At 54.4% G+C, this 17,874-nt stretch overlaps 1 pseudogene; it reads left to right on the top strand.

The window, feature by feature from the left end:
* LOC139240827 (guanylate-binding protein 1-like) overlaps positions 1-17,874 on the top strand; it is a 71,713-nt pseudogene that overhangs the window by 31,640 nt on the left and 22,199 nt on the right.

Raw genomic sequence — 17,874 nt, 5'->3', positions numbered from 1 at the left:
CAGCCCCGACTGCCTGCCTCTCTTCCGCGGTTACATCCGAGCCAGGGTAGATGGAGCACACGGTGTCCACCGGTACGCTCGTGGCCTTCCGCGAGAGGTGGGCGCCGGAGGGGCTGGAGTGCATCATCGCCCCCGGCAACCAAATTTTAATTTGATCGAAGTTTCCGTTAAAGTTTCATTTCATTCCATTAAATAAATACTTTGGTTCTGTCTTCGCGGAAGAGAACACAAATAACATCCCAGAAATGCTAGGGATCCAAGGGTCTAGTGAGCAAGAGGAATGAAAGGAAATGATTATTAGTAAGAAAATATTGCTGGAGGAACTAATAGGACTGAAGGCCGATAAATCCCCAGGGCCTGATGATCTGCATCCCAGAGTACTAAAAGAGGTAGTCATGGAAATAGTAGGTGCATTAGTATCTTCTTCCAAAATTCTATATATTATGGAACAGTTCCTGCAGATTGCAGGGTGGCAAATGTAACATAGAAACATAGAAAATAGGTGCAGGAGTAGGCCATTCGGTCCTTCGAGCCTGCACCACCATTCAATGAGTTCATGGCTGAACATGCAACTTCCTGTGGTAGAGAATTCCACAGGTTCACCACTCTCTGGGTGAAGAAGTTTCTCCTCATCTCGGTCCTAAATGGCTTACCCCTTATCCTTAGACTGTGACTCCTGGTTCTGGACTTCCCCAACATTTAAAAAAGGAGGGAGAGAGAAAACGGGGAACTCCAGACCGGTTAGCTTGATGTCAGTAGTAGGGAAAATGCTGGTGTCTATTGCAAAGGATGTGATAATGGTGGTGCAGGCTCGAAGGGCCGAATGGCCAACAACTGCTCCGATTTTCTATGTTTCTATCCTTCTGTTTAGAAATTTGTGGGTTCTAGTGCCAAAAGCGGGTGCTTGATTTAAAGTTTCTGCTCAAAATAGTTGTGAGGATGCCTGCCGGTATAGACACGGTGCTCACCAAATATCGCCGTGGTGGTGAGAGGGCGCGGTGCGATCGATGATGTCACCACGTGGATTTCGGTCCCAGCACGGGAATAGCCGAGGTGTTTGTGTGGGTCACAGGAGAGCTGTGGCTGTGTGTTAAACCATCAGTGATCCGACAGGCAGGCAGTGGGAAGAGGGAATGCCGTTCCTGCTGGCATCAGACCCGAGCCATAAATACAAACGCTTTATTTGTAAATAATTTATTTTCGGCATCGTGACCTTTAACTGAGATTTCTGGCAGTGTGGAGATAATGGGCAGGCTTTCTATAAAGCTTTTTGTATAGTACTGTGCGCAAATTGGCTGCCCCGTTTCCCACATTACAACAGTGACTACACTTGAAAAGTTACTTCATTGGCTGTAAAGTGCTTTGAGACGTCTGGTGGGGAGAAAGGTGGACAAAAAATGCAACTCTTTCTTTCTTATTCAATCTTTCCTCGTGCAGTAATGTCATTTTTTGTAAAGAGTCATGACGTGTTACAGATTAAATAAACACATTAATGAGGTTTATAAATAAAATGTCAAGCTATGTTGGTTTATGTCTGAATGAAATAGCAACTCCCGTGACAATGCCTTTGCAGTTACTGCACAAACTTCCTGAAATTGTCAGTGCAAGCGGAACCGTTTGGGTTAATTCCGGCACTCTTGTTGCTCAATGACATCCTCACAATGTCACGTGTCTGAGCTCATTCTACGAACAGCACCTCGCCTAAACACCAATGGCTGAGAACTCAGTTTCGCGAGAAGGCCATTTCTGCCCCTTGATTACAAGCTGTACCTTCAAACTTCACACACGAGACCATGGGAGATTTCTTCACCTTAATTAAGGAAGCAGAAACTTGCATTGGAGGCAGTCCAGAGAAAATTGTAGTGTAGAAGAATGAGAGGTGATCTTATTGAAACATATACGAAACGGCTCAGGAAGGTAGATGTAGAGAGGGTGTTTCCCCTCGTGTGGGAATCTACAACTAGGGGGCATTCAGCCCCTTGAGCCTGTTACACAGGAACAGGAGGAGGCCCATTCAGCCCCTCGAGTCTGTTACTCAGGAACAGGAGGAGGCCCATTCAGCCCCTCGAGTCTGTTACACAGGAATAGGAGGAGGCTCATTCAGCCCCTCGAGTCTGTTACACAGGAATAGGAGGAGGCTCATTCAGCCCCTCGATTCTGTTACTCAGGAACAGGAGGAGGCCCATTCAGCCCCTCGAGTCTGTTACACAGGAATAGGAGGAGGCTCATTCAGCCCCTCGAGCCTGTAACACAGGAATAGGAGGAGGCTCATTCAGCCCCTCGAGTCTGTTACTCAGGAACAGGAGGAGGCCCATTCAGCCCCTCGAGCCTGTTACACAGGAATAGGAGGAGGCTCATTCAGCCCCTCGAGTCTGTTACTCAGGAACAGGAGGAGGCCCATTCAGCCCCTCGAGCCTGTTACACAGGAACAGGAGGAGGCCCATTCAGCCCCTCAAGCCTGTTACACAGGAACAGGAGGAGGCCCATTCAGCCCATCGAGCCTGTTACACAGGAACAGGAGGAGGCCCATTCAGCCCCTCGAGCATGTTACACAGGAACAGGAGGAGGCCCATTCAGCCCATCGAGCCTGTTACACAGGAACAGGAGGAGGCCCATTCAGCCCCTCGAGCATGTTACACAGGAACTGGAGGAGGCCCATTCAGCCCCTCGAGCCTGTTACACAGGAACAGGAGGAGGCCCATTCAGCCCCTCGAGCCTGTTACACAGGAACAGGAGGAGGCCCATTCAGCCCCTCAAGCCTGTTGTACAGGAACAGGAGGAGGCCCATTCAGCCCCTCAAGCCTGTTATACAGGCTGTCCTCCCAGGGTATTTGTAGGATCTTGCGGAGACCTTGTTGATGGTATTTCTCCAGCGACTTGAGGTGTCCACTCTAAATGGTACATGTCTCTGAGCCATACAGGAGGGCGGGTATTACTACAGCCCTGTAAACCATGAGCATGGTGGCAGATTTGAGGGCCTGGTCTTTGAACACTCTCTTCCTCAGGCGGCCGAAGGCTGCACTGGATCACTGGAGGCGATGTTGGATCTCGTCGTCAATGTCTGCAAAGGCGCTATAAGAATACAGGACCTTTCTTTACCTGGAGCTGATGTACTTTCCCAAGCTCATTGCCATCGTCTAGTCTTGTTCTAGCGTTGATCAATATCTACTGACTTTAACTACTCGGTCATGCCCCAACCTCTCCTTCCATTCGTTGCTGGAAGGTGAATGTGCTGTGATTTTCTTTCTGCATTAGATGGAGAGTGTCGTTGCCCTGACAAACCCAAGTAAAGGCCAGGCCCGGTACAACATGGAGGACCCCGTGTGTTTGATTGAGAACAGCACGTCTGGTGAACTCCAGGTCAACCAAGAGGCCCTGAAAATCCTGTTGGAGATCAGCCAACCGGCAGTGGTGGTGGGCATCGTGGGGCTGTACCGCACCGGAAAATCCTACCTGATGAACAAGCTCGCTGGGAAACGGAAAGGTACTAACTTCAACCCTCACATTTAACCCAGTGCCAACTTCTGGTGCCTCATCCCGAACCAGACTTAGCTATACTGTGGTGTTTCTGTGACTGATGTGGTGATTGAGGAATGCCTAATAAACCTTCCTGTGGGACTGTGCACACAGGCGGGACCAGCCATGGTCACTTGTTCTTGATCACACCATGAACATGTCACCATATACAGTTTTCCATCTTAACCCCTTGTTTCCTCTCATAGAGCTCCATATGTGATATGGTGATCACTCCCTCTCTCCCTCTCTCCCTCTCTCGCACCTCTCCCCCCTCTCCCTCTCTCTCTCTCCCTCTCGCCCCTCTCCCTCTCCCTCTCTCCCTCTCACCCCTCTCCGCTCTCTCTACCTCTTGCCCCTCTCCCCCTCTCTACCTCTTGCCCCTCTCCCCCTCTCTCCCTCCCTCCCTCCCTCTCTCCCTCTCACCACTCTCCCCCTCTCGCCCCTCTCCCCCCACTCCCTCTCTCTCTCCACCTCTCACTCTCTCTCTCCCTCTCGCCCCTCTCCCTCTCTCCCTCTCTCTCTCTCCCTCTCTCTCTCTCCCTCTCTCCCTCTCTCGCACCTCTCCCCTCTCTCCCCCCCTCTCTCTCCCTCTCGCCCCTCTCCCCCCTCTCCCTCTCCCTCTCTCCCTCTCACCCCTCTCCGCTCTCTCTACCTCTTGCCCCTCTCCTCCTCTCTACCTCTTGCCCCTCTCCCCCTCTCTCTCGCCCCTCTCGCCCCTCTCCCCCTCTCTCCCTCTCCCCCTCTCCCCCTCTCTCCCTCTCTCTCTCCCACTCCCCCCTCTCTCTTCCTCTCTCCTTCTCGCCCCTCTCTCTCTCCCTCTCACCCCTCTCCCCCTCTCTCTCTCCCTCTCGTCCCTCTCCCCACTCTCCCCCCCCTCTCTCACCCTCTCTCCCTCTCCCCCCTCTCCCTCTCTCTCTCCCTCTCGCCCCTCTCCCCCCTCTCCCTCTCTCTACCCCTCTCACCCCTTTCCCCCTCTCTCTCTCCCTCTCACCCTTCTCCCCACTCTCCCCCTCTCTCTCTCCCTCTCGCCCCTCTCACCCCTCTCACCCGTCTCTCTCTCCCTCTTGCCCCTCTCCCCACTCTCCCCCTCTCTCTCCCTCCTCTCTCTCTCCCCACTCTCCCCCTCTCTCTCTCCCTCTCGTCCCTCTCCCCACTCTCCCCCCCTCTCTCACCCTCTCTCCCTCTCCCCCCTCTCCCTCTCTCTCTCCCTCTCCCCACTCTCCCTCTCTCTATCCCTCTCACCTCTTTCCCCCTCTCTCTCTCCCTCTCACCCTTCTCCCCACTCTCCCCCTCTCTCTCTCCCTCTCGCCCCTCTCACCCCTCTCACCCGTCTCTCTCTCCCTCTTGCCCCTCTCCCCACTCTCCCCCTCTCTCTCCCTCCTCTCTCTCTCCCCACTCTCCCCCTCTCTCTCTCCCTCTCGTCCCTCTCCCCACTCTCCCCCCCTCTCTCACCCTCTCTCCCTCTCCCCCTCTCCCTCTCTCTCTCCCTCTCCCCACTCTCCCTCTCTCTATCCCTCTCACCTCTTTCCCCCTCTCTCTCTCCCTCTCACCCTTCTCCCCACTCTCCCCCTCTCTCTCTCCCTCTCGCCCCTCTCACCCCTCTCACCCGTCTCTCTCTCCCTCTTGCCCCTCTCCCCACTCTCCCCCTCTCTCTCCCTCCTCTCTCTCTCCCCACTCTCCCCCTCTCTCTCTCCCTCCTCTCTCTCTCCATCTCTCTCTTTCCCTATCTCTCTCTCTCCCGATCCCTCTCTCCCCATCCCTCTCTCCCCACCCTCTCTCTCCATCGCTCTCTCTCCCCATCTTTCTCTCCCCATCTCTCTCTCTCACAATCCCTCTCTCTCCCTATCTCTCTCTCTCCCCATCTCTCTCCCCCATCCCGCTCTCTCCCCATCACTCTCCCTCCCTATCCCTCACTCTCCCCATCTCTCTCTCTCCCTATCCCTCACTCTCCCCATCTCCCTCCCTCATCCCTCTCTCTCCCTATCCCTCTCTCTCCCTATCCCTCTCTCTCCCCATCCCTCTCTCTCCATATCTCTCTTCCCATCTTTCTTTCACTATCCCTCTCTCTCCCTATCTCTCTCTCTCCCCATCTCTTTCTCTCCCTATCCCTCTCTCTCTCCCTATCCCTCTCTCTCCCTATCTCTCTCTCCCTCTAACCCTCTCTCTCCCTATCCCTCTCTCTTCCTATCTATCTCTCTCCCTAGCCCTCTCTCTCCCTCTAACCCTCTCTCTCCCTATCCCTCTCTCTCCCTATCCCTCTCTCTCTCCCTATCTCTCTCTCTCCCTATCCCTCTCTCTCCCTCTAACCCTCTCTCTCCCTATCTCTTTCTCTCCCTATCCCTCTCTCTCCCTATCCCTCTCTGTCCCCATCACCCTCCCTCCCCTTTCTCCTGCCCCATTTTTCTGCCCGCCTTTCTCTCTTCCTCTTTCTCTCTCTTTCGCGTTCTCCCTTTCGCGCGTTCTCCCTCTCTCTCTCTCACGTTCTTCTCTCTAACTCTCTCTCTCTCTCTTCCCCCATCAACAGCAAGATTCCCTGTGGACCCAAGTCGCCCACCAAGCTCTTCCTTCTCCATCCCAGCAGCCTCAAACCCCAATTCTCTCCACCCTTCAAACTGTGAGCCCCATGTTTACTGAATAAAGTTGGGTTAGATATACAGCCCCCCGCGTCCCACGTTCAACAAGGCCACCGACATCTGACCTCTTTGGTTTGATTTTGTTTGCGGACACGAGGGTAAATTACAACAGGGGTCCTGCTCCCTTGCCGTCTCTTTGACGTAAGTCTGATGGAAAACCAGGAAGTACAATGTAAATGCCCTTTCTACCAGTAGCTCTGCAAAGTGGCCAGGAGTTGGGCAATGAATGTAGCCCACATCCTCAGAACAACTCAACATAAGAACATAAGAAATAGGAGCAGGAGTCGGCCATTCGGCCCCTCGAGCCTGCTCCGCCATTTAATACGATTGTGGCTGATCTTTGACCTCAACGCCACTTTCCCGCCCGATCCCTTTATTCCTTTAGTATCCAAAAATCTATCGATCTCAGCCTTGGATATACTCAAAGACTGAGCCTCCACAGCCCTCTGGGGTAGAGAATTCCAAAGATTCACCATCCTCTGAGTGAAGAAATTCCTCCTCATCTCAGTCCTAAATGGCCGACCCCTTATCCTGAGACTGTGCCCCCTGGTTCTAGACTTCCCAGTCCCGGGGGAAACATCCTCCCTGCATCTACCCTGTCAATCCACCTAAGGATTTTCTATGTTTCAATGAGATAGAATCATCGAATAGAAATTTACAACACGGAAGGAGGCCATTTCGGCCCATCGTGTCCGTGTCGGCCGACCAAGAGCTACCCAGCCTAATCCCACTTTCCCGCTCTCGGTCCGTAGCCCTGCAGGTTACGGCACTTCAAGTGCACATCCAGGTACTGTTTAAATGTGGTGAGGGTTTCTGCCTTTACCGCCCTTTCAGGCAGTGAGTTCCAGACCCCCACCACCCTCTGGGTGAAGACATTTACCCTCAAATCCCCTCTAAACCTTCCCCCAATTACTTTAAATTTATGTCCCCTGGTTGTTGACCCCTCTGCTAAGGGAACAGGTCCTTCCTACCCACTCTATCGAAGCCCCTCATAATGTTATACACCTCAATCAGGTCTCCCCTCAGCCTCCTCTGTTCCAAAGAAAACAACCCCAGCCTATCCAATCTTTCCTCATTGCTAAAAATTGAGATCACCTCATTCTTTTAAACTTTAGGTAATATAGTCCGAGCCTACTCAATCTGTCTCCCCAGGAATCAGTCCAGTGAACCTTTGTCGCACTCCGCCAAGGCAAGTATATCCTCCTTTAGATAAGGAGAACAAAATGAACCTTTGGGCTTTATGGAACGAGGACCTGGATGTGTGAGAGCTGTTAGCTTGTGAACAAGTGACTGTCTGGTGCTCTTTCCAAACGCAAACCAGGTTTCTCGTAGGGATCCACCATTCAATCGCAGAGTAAAGGGATCTGGATGTGGTGTGTGCCTCACCCGCTTATCACCAACCACTGCCTCATATTACTGGACACTGAGGGACCGGGGGACGTGGAGAAGGTGAGTCCATCTCTCAATCCACCGCCATGTTTCATCGATCCCACGATCATTCTGTTCAACTGAGCAATAGACTCGCGCTCTACTTTTCTACTATACGTGACCGGACAGGGATGTTCATGAACTGATTGGACAGACTGCGTTGCTTCTCGACTTGCACTGGAGCATCGGAACAAGAGGAGGCCCATACAGCCCCTCGAGCCTGTTACACAGGAACAGGAGGAGGCCCATTCAGCCCCTCGAGCCTGTTACACAGGAACAGGAGGAGGCCCATTCAGCCCCTCGAACCTGTTACATAGGAACAGGAGGAGGCCCATTCAGCCCCTCGAGCCTGTTACACAGGAACAGGAGGAGGCCCAATCAGGCCCTCGAGCCTATTACATAGGAACAGGAGGAGGCCCATTCAGCCCCTCGAACCTGTTACACAGGAACAGGAGGAGGTCCATTCAGCCCCTCGAGCCTGTTACACAGGAACAGGAGGAGGCCCATTCAGCCCCTCGAGCCTGTTACACAGGAACAGGAGGAAGCCCAGTCAGCCCCTCGAGTCTGTTACACAGGAACAGGAGGAGGCCCATTCAGCCCCTCGAGTCTGTTACACAGGAACAGGAGGAGGCCCATTCAGCCCCTCGAGCCTGATACACAGGAACAGGAGGAGGCCCATTCAGCCCCTCGAGTCTGTTACACAGGAAAGGACAGTTTGTTAGAAGGTGACTTACTTTCTCTGCCCATAATAAAGAAGGGTTCCAGTGCAGTGTCTGTTCTACGAGAGTGGGAGGGAATTGTGGCTAATGGTTCACCGCCCTGTCTAATTGTTCCCATCTCTCTGCAGAGCGATGAAAAGAATGACTCTTGGATCTTTGCTCTTGCGGTGCTGCTGAGCAGCATGTTGGTGTACAATAGCATGGGCACCATCGACCAGTATGCAGTGGACAAGCTGCAGTATCCTTCTCACATTGGTGGCCAGTGTTCGGTGCATGTCTTGGTGGTCAGTGCATGTCTGCGTTGAATAGGAGGTAGAGCCGGCCTTGTTGTACCGCCTGTCACATGCTCAGGACAATCAATGAGGCTGGCTCTGTGATGAGCTTCTTGGTCGAATAGTGAGTCGATCCTGACTCTGTGAATGCAGACTGGATGAATCATTACTGGAGCAAGTTGTCTGAGGTCAGACAAAACGTCGGGTGGAGGGTAGCCTGTAACAAATGTCACCAGTGATCTTCCCTTGTATACTGTTAGTCCCGGTCATCATCCTCATAGGCAGACCCTCGAAGCGAGGATGACTTGCTTCCACGCCAAAAAGGGATGAGTTCACAGGTGTTACAATGAAGGACCTAATATTCCAGATCCCGAACTACATCCTGAAGGGTGGAAGCTGCCTGTGCGTGGATTTCTTTAACGTGGGGTGGCCGTTGTACACCAGCCACCACACGGGCTTGGCAGAGCTAGGTCTTGGTCCAGTGGCAAGGGTTAACCAGGACCACTGGAGACCAGCTCTGCTGCACGGACCTAGTGCACACACATATCGCAGTGTGGGCTGGCCCGTGCTGCCCCTGGGCCCTCGCCTCTCCCGGGCCCCGATCACGTTGCTCCGCGATCACACGCCGCTCCTTCGCCCCGACCTCACCGCTCCTGCTGTATCTGCCCACGCTCCAATCACCGACCTGGACCTTGATGACGTCACTCTTCGCTGCCGTGGTACGCTCCACACTGCCCCAGACCGCCGGTCACCGCTCCGTATTCACCCCGTACGCACCCCGTACGCATCCCGTATGCATCCCGTACACTCTCCGTACACTCTCCGTACACACACCGTACACTCTCCGTACACACACCGTACACACCCCATACGCACTCCTTCCACACTCCGTACACACCCCGTACACACCCCGTACACTCTCCGTACACATTCCGTACGCACCCGGTACGCTCTCCACGCACATTCCTGACACACCCCGTACACACCCCGTACACACCCCGTACGCATCCCGTACGCATCCCGTATGCATCCCATACACTCTCCGTACACACACACCGTGTGCACACTCTGTACACACCGTGTGTACACTCCATACACACGCCCCGTACACACTGTATACACATTCCGTATGGACCCGGGGAGGCTGGGAATTCTGCCCCATTGCCTTTTTTCATTTGTTCCTGGGTTGTGTCGAGGCCAGAAGTTATTGCCCATCCCGAACTGCCCTGAGAAGGTGGGGGATGTAATGTATTTGCTTCGTGGGTCATTGCTTAAGAATTCACAGCAACCCATTGTTATTAAGAACTAGTTGGTTCATTAGCAAAAGGTTTAACCATCATACTACACATTACCAGCTCATCCACCTCGCACACAACTGCCTCCCTCATCCCACAAACCCAACTGGCTGGGGTTTTATTGAGTCTTGCGAACATCACGTGACTGGCTAAGCCACTCCCAACTGGACCGCTCCACCAACCAGTGAGCAAGCTCACAGGGGCACACGTTACAGTGAGCCGCCCTCTTAAACCACTGCAGTCCATGAGGTGATCCTCCTGATCGTGACTCTGTCTACCCATCTTAGTTGGACCGCACCCAACATTTTATTGGTGGCATCTGCCACATGATATGGGAAGTGGATGTTCCCACTTATCAAAGCCCCCCCACCTGGGTTCTGAGCCTTGACACCAACCAGGGTCAGTTTACAGTAAAGGGTTCACTGATCAATTCCTCAGGCCAGGCAGTTCCCAACTCACTGGGGTCGGTGTCCTGTCAGATTACAAGGCAATCAAACTAGGGAATAGTATCTGAGGTGGTGATCGCCTGAGGAAGAGACTGTTTGAAGACCAGGCCCTCAAATCTACCACCAAGCTCATGGTCTACAGGGCTGTAGTAATACCCGCCCTCCTGTATGGCTCAGAGACATGGACCATGTACAGTAAACACCACAAGTCGCTGGAGAAATACCACCAACGATGTCTCCGCAAGATCCTGCAAATCCCCTGAGAGGACAGACGCACCAACGTTAGCGTCCTCGACCAGGCCAACATCCCCAGCATCGAAGCACTGACCACATTTGATCAGCTCCGCTGGGCAGGGCCACATTGTCCGCATGCCCCAGACACGAGTCTCCCAAAGCAAGCGCTCTACTAGGAACTCCTTCAGGGCAAACGAGCCAAAGGTGGGCAGAGGAAACGTTACAGGGACACCCTCAAAGCCTCCCTGATAAAGTGCAACATCCCCACCGACACCTGGGAGTCCCTGGCCAAAGACCAGTCCGCCCTAAGTGGAGGAAGTGCATCCGGGAGGGGGCTGAGCACCTCGAGTCTCGTCGCCGAGAGCATGCAGAAACCAAGTGCAGGCAGTGGAAGGAGCGTGCGGCAAACCTGTCCCACCCTCCCCTTCCCTCAGCGACTGTCTGTCCCACCTGTGACAGGGACTGTGGTTCCCGTATTGGACTGTTCAGCCACTGAAGGACTCACTTTTAAAGTGGAAGCAAGTCTGCCTCGATTCCGAGAGACTGCCCTATGATGATGGCGCAAAGGCTACCTCACTGGACGGGCCAATCAGACGGCTGGACGAACGCTCCTTTGTGAGTTCAAAGCCCACTGTGGGCAGGTTGTGAATTTGAATTCCGTTTCTAAAATCGGGCAGTGACCATGAATCTGTTGGATTGTCGTTAAAAACCCAACTGGGTCACCGATGAACCTTGAGAGAAGGACACCTGCCGTCCTTACCCGGTCTGGGCCTGTGTGTGACTCCCGTCCTACACCAACGTGGTTCACTCTTGACTTCCCTCTGAAGTGACCCAGTGAGCAAGTAACCGTGGTTGAATTAAAGCCCCACTTTCCCAGTGCTACCACCGATGGCCATTAAATGCCAACATTACCAGCAGTGCCCAAATTCCGAGAATGAATTAAAAAAATCTGGATCCTTAAAATAATTTAACCCTTTTCTGGAGCGAACACTTGTTTGTTTCTGTCCAATTGCTTTTGTCTATGAGAGGAGACAGTTCCTCCAAAAGACAAGAAAGACTTGCATTTATATAGCGCCTTTCATGACCACCGGACGTTCCAAAGCGCTTTACAGCCAATGAAGTACTTCTTGGAGTGTGGTGACTGTTGTAATGTGGGAAACGCGGCAGCCAATTGGTGCACAGTGAGATCCCACACACAGCAATGTGATAATGACCAGATAATCTGTTTTAATGATGATGGCTGAGAGCTGAATATTGGCCCCAGGACACCGGGGAGAACTCCCTCACTCTTCTTCGAAATAGTGTCCTGGGATCTTTTGCATCCACCCGAGAGGGGCTTAATGTCTCATCCAAAAGACGGTACCTCTGACACTCAGTACTGCCCCTCCGACAGTGCAGCATTCCCTCAGTACTGCACCTCCGACAATGCAGCACTCCCTCAGTCCTGCCCCTCCGACAGTGCGGCGCTCCCTCAGTACTGCTCCTCCGACAGTGCGGCATTCCCTCAGTACTGCCTCTCTGACAGTGCGGTGCTCCCTCAGGACTGCCCTTCCGACAGTGCAGCACTCCCTCAGTACTGCCCCTCCGACGGTGCGGCACTCCCTCAGTACTGCCCCTCCGACAGTGCGGTGCTCCCTCAGGACTGCCCCTCCGACAGTGCTGCGCTCCCTCAGGGCTGCCCCTCCGACAATGCGGCGCTCCCTCAGTACTGCCCCTCCGACGGTGCGGCACTCCCTCAGTACTGCCCCTCCGACAGTGCGGCGCTCCCTCAGTACTGCCCCTCCGACAGTGTGGTGCTCCCTCAGGACTGCCCCTCCGACAGTGCGGCATTCCCTCAGTACTGCCTCTCTGACAGTGCAGCACTCCCTCAGTACTGCCCCTCCGACAGTGCGGCATTCCCTCAGTACTGCCTCTCTGACAGTGCGGTGCTCCCTCAGGACTGCCCTTCCGACAGTGCAGCACTCCCTCAGTACTGCCCCTCCGACGGTGCGGCACTCCCTCAGTACTGCCCCTCCGACAGTGCGGTGCTCCCTCAGGACTGCCCCTCCGACAGTGCGGCGCTCCCTCGGTACTGCCCCTCCAACATTGCGGCATTCCCTCAGTACTGCCCCTCCGACAGTGCTGCGATCCCTCAGGGCTGCCCCTCCGACAATGCGGCGCTCCCTCAGTACTGCCCCTCCGACAGTGCGGCATTCCCTCAGTACTGCCCCTCCGACAATGCAGCGTTCCCTCACTACTGCCCCTCCGACAGTGCGGCACTCCCTCAGTACTGCCCCTCCGACAGTGCGGCACTCCCTCAGTACTGCCCCTCCGACAGTGCGGCACTCCCTCAGTACTGTCCCTCCGACAGCGCAGCACTCCCTCAGCACTGCCCCTCCGACAGTGCAGCGCTCCCTCACTACTGCCCCTCCGACAGTGCGGCACTCCCTCAGTACTGCCCCTCCGACAGTGCGGCACTCCCTCAGTACTGCCCCTCCGACAGTGCGGCACTCCCTCAGTACTGTCCCTCCGACAGTGCAGCACTCCCTCAGCACTGCCCCTCCGACAGTGCGGCACTCCCTCAGTACTGCCCCTCCGACAGTGCGGCACTCCCTCAGTACTGCCCCTCCGACAGTGCGGCATTCCCTCAGTACTGTCCCTCCGACAGCGCAGCACTCCCTCAGCACTGCCCCTCCGACAGTGCAGCGCTCCCTCACTACTGCCCCTCCGACAGTGCGGCACTCCCTCAGTACTGCCCCTCCGACAGCGCGGCACTCCCTCAGTACTGCCCCTCCGACAGTGCGGCACTCCCTCAGTACTGTCCCTCCGACAGTGCAGCACTCCCTCAGCACTGCCCCTCCGACAGTGCAGCGCTCCCTCAGTACTGCCCCTCCGACAGTGCGACACTCCCTCAGTACTGTCCCTCCGACAGTGCAGCACTCCCTCAGCACTGCCCCTCCGACAGTGCAGCGCTCCCTCAGCACTGCCCCTCCGACAGTGCAACACTCCCTCAGTACTGCCCCTCCGACAGTGCAGCACTCCCTCAGTACTGCCCCTCCGACAGTGCAGCGCTCCCTCAGTACTGCACTGGAAGTGTCAGCCTAGATTGATGTGCTCAAGTCCCTCGAGTGGGACTCGAACCCACGACCTTCTGACCCAGAGGTGAGGATGCCACCCAGTGAGGCACAGCTGACACAGATACGTGGTCAGTCACTCCTTCCAGCTCTGGCCAGACATTAACCTGACCCTGTGCTCCTTGTCTCTCTCACCCCTCTGTAAACCCAGTCCTTAACTGTTTGCTCAGTTACATCACAGAACTGACCGAGCTCATCAGAGTAAAATCGGCGGGAGTGGGCGACTAGTCCACGGAATTTACCCGGTTCTTCCCGGCCTTTGTCTGGGCCATTCGAGACTTCACCTTGGAGCTGAAGTTGGAAGACAAGGACGTGACGGCCGATGATTACTTGGACAACGCTCTCAAACTGAAGCATGGTGAGCCCGGGGCAGCCGAGAGACTGAGCGAGCCCGAGTTACAGAGCCCTTCGCCAGTTCAGCGCCCCTCCCGGTCAATCCCCCTCCCCTCCCCCAGTTACATCGGGGCATCAGCACAAAAGCAGGCCGCTCGTTCCAACCGGTCTGTGCAAAGTGGCCCCAAAACAGCTGCAAAAATGGAGTATGATCAAATCTGTGGAGGTTTGTAGACAGGCTCAGTGAGTGGGCAAAACCCTGGCAGATGGAGTATAATCTGAAACACAAAAAGGTTAGTATGCAGGTACAGCAAGTGATCAGGAAGGCAAATGGAATGTTGGCCTTTATTGCAAGGGGGATAGAGTATAAAAGCAGAGAAGTCCTGCTACAGTTATACAGGGTATTGGTGAGCCACACCTGGAGTACTGCGTGCAGTTTTGGTCTCTGTATTTAAGGAGGGATATATTTGCATTGGAGGCAGTTCAGAGAAGGTTCACTAGGTTGATTCCGGGGATGAGGGGGTTGACTTATGAGGAAAGGTTGAGCAGTTTGGGCCTCTACTCATTGGAATTCAGAAGAATGAGGGGTGATCTTATCGAAACGTATACGATTATGAGGGGGCTTGACAAGGTGGATGCAGAGAGGATGTTTCCACTGATGGGGGAGACTAGAACTAGGGGGCATAATCTTTGAATAAGGGGCCGCCCATTTAAAACTGAGATGAGGAGGAATTTTTTCTCTCAGAGGGTTGTAAATCTGTGGAATTCTCTGCCCCAGAGAGCTGTGGAGGCTGGGCCATTGAATATATTTAAGGCGGAGATAGACAGATTTTTGAGATTTCAGGGAGTGAAGGGTTATGGAGAGCGGGCAGGGAAGTGGAGCTGAGTCCATGATCGGATCAGCCATGATCGTATTGAATGGCGGAGCAGGCTCGAGGGGCCAAATGGCCGACTCCTGCTCCTATTTCTGATGTTCTTATGATCTTATGCTATTTTAAGGATTTCCAGGAGTCAGTTGATAAAGTCCCACATAAGAGACTGTTATCTAATGTAGAAACCCACAGAGTTGAAGGCAAATTATTGAGCTGGTTAGGAAATTGTCTGAGCGGCAGGAGGCAGAGAGTAGGGATTATGGGCAGGTACTGAAATTGGCCGGATAGGCTAGTGGTGACCCGCAGGGATCTGTGTTGGGGCCTCAACTGTTCACAGTATTTATTAACGACTTATATGATGGCATAGAAAGTCATATATCCAAATTTACCGATGATACAAAGATAGGCGGCATTGTAGGCAGTGTCGGCGAAAACATAAAATTACACCGGGATATTGATTGATTAAGTGAATGGGCAAAACTGTATCAAATGCAGTTCAATGTCGGCAAAAGTGAGGTCATCCACTTTGGACCTCAAAAGGATAGAACAGGATATTTCCTCAATGGTGAAATGCTAAAAGCAGTGGTGGTCCAAAGAGACTTGAAGGTCTAGGTACATCGATCATTAGAATGTAACGTGCAGGTACGGAAAATAATCCAAAAGGCTACTGGGATGCTGGCCTCTATATCCCGAGGACTAGAATACAAGGGGGTAGAAGTTATACTGCAGCTGTACAGAATCCTGGTTAGACCACACCTGGAGCACTGTGAGCCGTTCTGAGCACCATACCTTCGGGAGGATATATTGGCCTTGGAGGGAGTGTAGCGTGGGTTTACCAGAATGATACCTGGACTCCAAGGGTTAAGTTACGAGGAGAGATTACACAAACTCGGGTTGTATTCTGTGCTGTATATTCTGTTATATCTAATACTCTAAGTGTGGTCTCACCGAGGTATACGGAGACTTAGGGCTGGATTTTCGGCGCCTTGCTGGCTCTGTTTTCGCCCTCGAGTGGGGGGCAATGACAGCAGTGAGCTTGTCCGGGCAGACGGCCAGCTCCCAGCGACCCGGCGGGGTTTTCGGGGCCGGTTTGGGCGAGGCACACGGAGCATTACCGCCCGCGAGAGCCGAGCCGGTGTGCAACGCCCCCGAATGTGACACCAGCTCGATTTGTGTCTCCCATCCGACCCGTAGCGCCACACCCCCCCACAGAGCGCCACCTGCTGGGAACGCCTGTGAACGCAGGCAGTCCGAGTCGTGGCATCCTGCAGAGCGCCACCTGCTGCAAACGCCTGTGAACGCGGGCAGTCCGAGTCGTGGCATCCTGCAGAGCGCCACCTGCTGGGAACGCCTGTGAACGCGGGCAGTCCGAGTCGTGGCATCCCGCAGAGCGCCCCCTGCTGGGAACGCCTGTGAACGCGGGCAGTCCGAGTCGTGGCATCCTGCAGAGCGCCACCTGCTGGGAACGCCTGTGAACGCGGGCAGTCCAAGTTGTGGCATCCAGCAGAGCGCCCCCTGCTGGGAACGCCTGTGAACGCAGGCAGTCCGAGTCGTGGCATCCCGCAGATCGCCCCCTGCTGGGAACGCCTGTGAACGCAGGTGGTCCGGGCTATAGCGCCCCACAGAGCACCCCCTCCTGGGAATGCCTGTGAACGCAGGCGGTCTGAACTGTAGCTCCTCCCAGAGCGCCCCCTGCTGGGAACGCCTGTGAACGTGGGCGGTCCGAGCTGTAGCTCCTCCCAGAGCGCCCCCTGCTGGGAACGCCTGTGAACGCGGGTGGTCCGAGCTGTAGCTCCTCCCAGAGCGCCCCCTGCTGGGAACGCCTGTGAACGCGGGTGGTCCGAGCTGTAGCTCCTCCCAGAGCGCCCCCTGCTGCGAACGCCTGTGAACGCAGGCAGTCCGAGTCGTGGCATCCCGCAGAGCGCCCCCTGCTGGGAACGCCTGTGAACGCAGGCAGTCCGAGTCGTGGCATCCCGCAGAGCGCCCCCTGCTGGGAACGCCTGTGAACGCAGGCAGTCCGAGTCGTGGCATCCTGCAGAGCGCCACCTGCTGGGAACGCCTGTGAACGCGGGCAGTCCAAGTTGTGGCATCCAGCAGAGCGCCCCCTGCTGGGAACGCCTGTGAACGCGGGCGGTCCGGGCTATAGCGCCCCACAGAGCGCCCCCTGCTGGGAACGCCTGCGAACGAGGGCGTTCCAAGCTGTAGTGTCCGCAGTGGAGGAAGGAATATCGACCCCCGGTAGGTGCAATTGGTGGAGTTGGTGCGACTTATTTGTTGGCAATGTTTTTGGAGCTTAATTTTCAGTTTTTTCCTTCTCTACGCCTCTCTTATAGTGCTCCCAGGCTGGCTGTTGAGCTGGGGGTTTTCCCATGCTCAGCCGGCCTAATGCCCTAAGAAAGGTCCCTTACTGCTCCACCCCACACTCAGGGCCTAGATGACCTATTTTTCTTACTGAGACACGAACTGATCCCGGACGCTATTAAGACCGCCACCTCTTCATTACTGCCCTGAGAGGACCTAAGCGGAAATCCAGACCCAGAACTGCACATTTTCAAGGCATTGGCTACACTGAGCACCAAACGCTTCTCGCCAATCCTCACTTACATAGAAACATAGAAACATAGAAAATAGGTGCAGGAGTAGGCCATTCGGCCCTTCGAGCCTGCACCACCATTCAATAAGATCATGGCTGATCATTCACCTCAGTATCCCTTTCCTGCTTTCTCTCCATACCCCTTGATCCCTTTAGCCGTAAGGGCCATATCTAACTCCCTCTTGAATATATCCAATGAATTGGCATCAACAACTCTCTGTGGTAGAGAATTCCACATGCTCAGAACTCTCTGAGTGAAGAAGTTTCTCCTTATCTCAGTCCTAAAGGGCTTACCCCTTATCCTTAGATTATGTCCACTGGTTCTGGACTTCCCCAACATCGGGAACATTCTTCCTGCATCTAACCTGTCCCATCCCGTCAGAATTTTATATGTTTCTATGAGATCCCCTCTCATCCTTA

This window comes from Pristiophorus japonicus, chromosome X, assembly GCF_044704955.1.
Source record: "Pristiophorus japonicus isolate sPriJap1 chromosome X, sPriJap1.hap1, whole genome shotgun sequence".
Lineage (NCBI taxonomy): Eukaryota > Metazoa > Chordata > Chondrichthyes > Pristiophoridae > Pristiophorus > Pristiophorus japonicus.
The sequence above is the reverse complement of the archived record's forward strand: the minus strand, read 5'-3'. Positions and strand labels throughout refer to the sequence as shown.